General features: G+C 40.2%; 1 long non-coding RNA gene across 1 annotated transcript; it reads left to right on the forward strand.

Annotated features, from left to right (window-relative positions):
* The first annotated feature begins 778 nt into the window (after window positions 1–778).
* LOC132041151 (uncharacterized) lies at window positions 779–3,797 on the forward strand. Its single transcript, XR_009410918.1, has 3 exons — window positions 779–984; window positions 2,608–2,673; window positions 3,613–3,797. It is a non-coding gene; the product is annotated as an uncharacterized LOC132041151 (long non-coding RNA).
* Window positions 3,798–4,278: the final 481 nt, after the last annotated feature.

Raw genomic sequence — 4,278 nt, forward strand, 5'->3', positions numbered from 1 at the left:
CCCTTAATATTTCATACCAATAAAATTCATAAACAACTTATACATTACACCAAATCGAAAAATAGCCTTGTCCTTAACTTGTCGCAACTAACTTAAAATATTCCAACGTACAAAATACGGGATATAACAAAAGCCCCGATTTACGAGCTAATTTACGGGAGATCCTTTCGGGCGGGGATTGGGGACGCGGGTGAGTCTCGGTCTGACATTCCATCCCCGGTCCGACGGACGGGCAGCGCACTATACAGACATTGGAAGATATGTTGCGAGCCTGTGTTATTGATTTCAGAGGTAGCTGGGAGGATCATTTGCCACTTGTTGAATTTGCTTATAATAACAACTACCACTCCAGTATTTAGATCGCACCTTATGAGGCATTGTATGGCAGAAAATGTAGGTCACCGATCGGTTGGTTTGATGTCGGGGGCGAGTTGATTGGCCCGGATGTGGTCCAGGCGTGGTGGATAAGGTGAAACTCATTCGAGAGCGGTTGTTAGCGGCTCAGAGTCGACAGAAATCATATGCAGATAATCGTCGTCGACCTTTGGAGTTTCAGATTGGCGATTGGGTTTTCCTGAAGGTGTCGCCTATGAAAGGTGTTATGAGATTCGGCAAGAAAGGGAAGCTCAGTCCGAGATATATTGGACCTTACCAGATTGTTCGCACAATAGGCAAGGTTGCCTATGAGTTAGATCTACGCACCTTATTTGGGAGCGGTTCACCGGTATTTCATGTTTCTATGCTTCGTAAATGTATTGGTGACCCTTCCGCAGTCTTTCCTGTAGATGATATCCGAGGTCACGGAGGAGCTATCTTATGAGGAGCGACCTATAGCCATATTGAATCGTCAGGTAAAAAGGTTGCGGAACAAAGATATGGCTTCTGTTAAAGTGCTATGGCGGAATAATAACCGAGAGGAAGTGACCTGGGAAGCTGAGGAGCAGATGAAGAAGAAGTATCCTCATTTATTTTCAGAGCCTACAGGTAATCCAATTCTCCATTTGACTATGTTGTTTGATCTATGAATGTATTGTTGTGATACTTGAAAAGGAAACTCCCCCAAATTGTTTGTATGATCCGTAAGGTTAATCTAACATTCGAGGATGAATGTTCTTAAGGGGGGAGGATGTTAGAACCCGTATTTTTGTACATTGGAACAATCCGGATTTAATTATGATAAATTAAGGACAAAACTATTTCGGGATACAAAGTCGGGATTTTTTGACCTTTGATTTTATTTTGAGATATAAGTTGTGCATGAATTTATTGGTATGGAACAATTAGGAAAATTTGGGACCAAAAGTGATAAAATTGGAAGTTGAAAATCATCCACTTTTTCCATGTTGGCCGTGTATAGTGGAGTGTGGTGCCCACACAATTTTGTGTCATCTTTTAAGTGATCCAACTCATTAATGTGGGCCAATATTTTTGTACAACTCAAGGGGGGATTAAAAGATGACTTGCTAGTCATCTTTAGCTCATTTTCAACACTTGCAAAAAAAAAAGAGAGCCGAAAACTCCATTGAGGCTCTGCGGCCAAGAGCTTGCAAATTCAACCCCATTTTTAGCTCTTCCAAAATTATTCCATTGATGTAAACCCACTATATTGGGGTCCCTAAGTAGCGTGGAAGCATCGTTGGAGCGATCAACCTATTATTTTTCATCTTTTGGAAACCCTAGGCTATTGGAAGTTGAAGAGAAAAAGGTAAGATTTGATCTTGTTTTTGTGTTATGAAGGTTATATTCTTGTTGTAGTATATTATAATGGAGGAAAATCATGAAATATGGAATGTTGGAGATGAGTTGGGTTTGTGGTGCTTGAGCCGTGTGGTGTGTGTGTGTGTGGTGTGATATTGAATTGATGAATTAATGCTTAGTTAGTTTATTATGATCATTGTAAGGTGAAGAACAATTGGGAATCATCCATATATGTGTATGTGTAGTGTTGATTGAAATGGGTCACATTATATGACAATGAACGAATGAATGTCGCTTAATCCTTTAGTCGTCGTCGCTATGAATTCTAGGTTGGAAATGAATGGTTATTGACTCAAAATGATGTTGTTAATGTTGCGGACTGTTTTTGGAGGTTATTGTATGTTTAATGTAATTGGTATATTGATGAGATAGCATTGTTAGAATGTAAATTGTGGATACAAATCATGATTTGAAAATGAAGAAAAAAAAATAAGGGTTGCTCTCGGTTTGGGGCTGTTTTCGGTGAATTGGAGAAAAATTTGGATTGTTGGAAATGTTGTATGAATTGCTTAGAATGTCTTGAAATGTGGTTGGTATGGGTTCGGGTTAGTATGTGAATATATGAGCGTCGATTTTGGCTTGAAGGTAAGTCGTCGAATTGAATTTATGTAAGTTGTTGAATAATGGAAAAGAAAACTTTTATTGTTGTATTGCTTTCTGGATTGGTTGTTGATGTTGCTAGGTTGGTTATTGTTGTTGTTGTTGATTGTTTTGGCCGAGTTGAATTCTCGGGGTAGCCTATTTACAGGGGAAATGTTTGCCCAAATTTCTGTAGAATTAAGGGCGAATTTGGAAATTGAGGCCTAAAAGTCATTAGCTAATGTTTGGCATTTTATGGCTTATTTTTAGATCGTGGGCAGCCCGAATCATAGTTTGGACTTAGCTTGAGTTGGGTCATATTGGAGAGCGTTTGAGGTATGTAAAGTAACCTTTCTTTTTGGCATGCCTTAGTTAAAGTAGGCTATGATACGAGCCTCTAAGAAACTCTATTCTCGCAATCCGAGCTTGTCTATGATTCGCATGTGTTTTCTTGGTATTCTTGTGCTCATATGCCATAACATTGATCCTTATATCCTTGGAATTCATAATTTGTAAAGATCTCATGAAAGCTGATTTTTGATTTTAAAGCTTATTCTTTAGCGATTCCAAAAGTTCAAACGCTCATAACTTTCTCAGAAAAGCTCGGATTGCTTTGAAATTTTCGTAGGAGTTTGTATGATATAGAATGAGTATATTTTTCATAGGCGGGCTCAGTTCGGGTCTATACTCATCCGTGGGTCCCGCGACGCCCTTGTATGTGAATTCGATAACTTTTGAAACAAAAAGTACTAATTATTATTCCGATTTCGAATATGACTATTTTACTTATCTTTTGGATTTATGATAATGATTTTATGCATATGATTACTCACTACTCCGCTCGTGCCTATTATGATATCGTTCGCCGGTTCCCGGGCCGGTTCTGTTGTCGTGCGCATTATGATACATTCGGTGTTATGCTGTGATTATGGTTCACCGAGCTCCTCGCTCGAGGGCCGGGTTCCACTTATGTTTGGCGTTATCTTCGTGTTTGACGTTATCTTGTGTTGTGATGTGTGACGGGGATTCGGAGATTTGAAACTTTACGGTGTTATCTCGTGTTATGGCGCCATCGACGGGCGGGCGACCATATTTCCGTGCCCTATGCATGAGTTATATTTTGAAGTAACATTTTGATATTTTGGAAATGCATTTACTTTACGTACCCCTATTTCGATTTGATCTCGCATTGTACATTACATTTCTCGCTTTGCATACTAGTACATATTTAAATCGACCCCCCTTTCTTCGGGGGGCTGCGTTTCATGCCCGCAGGTACAGACGCACAGTTTGGTGATCCACCTGTTTAGGACACCCTCTTCTGCGATTCGGAGTGCTCCTCTCATTCCGGAGCTTATATTTTTGGTATATATTCGTCTGTTGCATTTGTATATATTTGTTCATGGGTACGGCGGGGCCCTGTCCCGTCATATGATTCTGTCTGTCTGTTTAGAGGTCTGTGGACATATTTTATGGGTTGTGCCTACTTCCGTCCGGTTGTGTTTGTATATGTTGTGTTTGGGCGATTTCATTCGCCGCGGCAGCCTTGTCGGCCCGCATATATATATATATATATGTTGCTCTGTTGGCCCTGTGTGGCCTTTGTTGGTATTTTCTGTGCGCAGGGTTATTTTGGATAGTCCGTAAAACAAAGGAAACTCTGCCGAAATTTTTCTGGAAATTTTATATATTTGGAACTCAGCCTAGTCGGCTTCTGTTATATACTTGTATGCGTTTGATATACCTCGTGATAGCGTGTGATAGGTGTGTTTGGGTGCCCAGATCGGGCACTAGTCACGGCCTACGGGGTTGGGTCGTGACATTATGGAACTTGGAGAAGAAAGGAAAAGGAACAAATAAAGATGGGTACTTACCCACCAAGATGCTTTCACCAAAGAATGGATTGAATTTTGCCTTTTTCTCTCTTGAAAACTGACTTTG

This window comes from Lycium ferocissimum, chromosome 12 (assembly GCF_029784015.1).
Source record: "Lycium ferocissimum isolate CSIRO_LF1 chromosome 12, AGI_CSIRO_Lferr_CH_V1, whole genome shotgun sequence".
Taxonomy (NCBI): Eukaryota; Viridiplantae; Streptophyta; class Magnoliopsida; order Solanales; family Solanaceae; genus Lycium; species Lycium ferocissimum.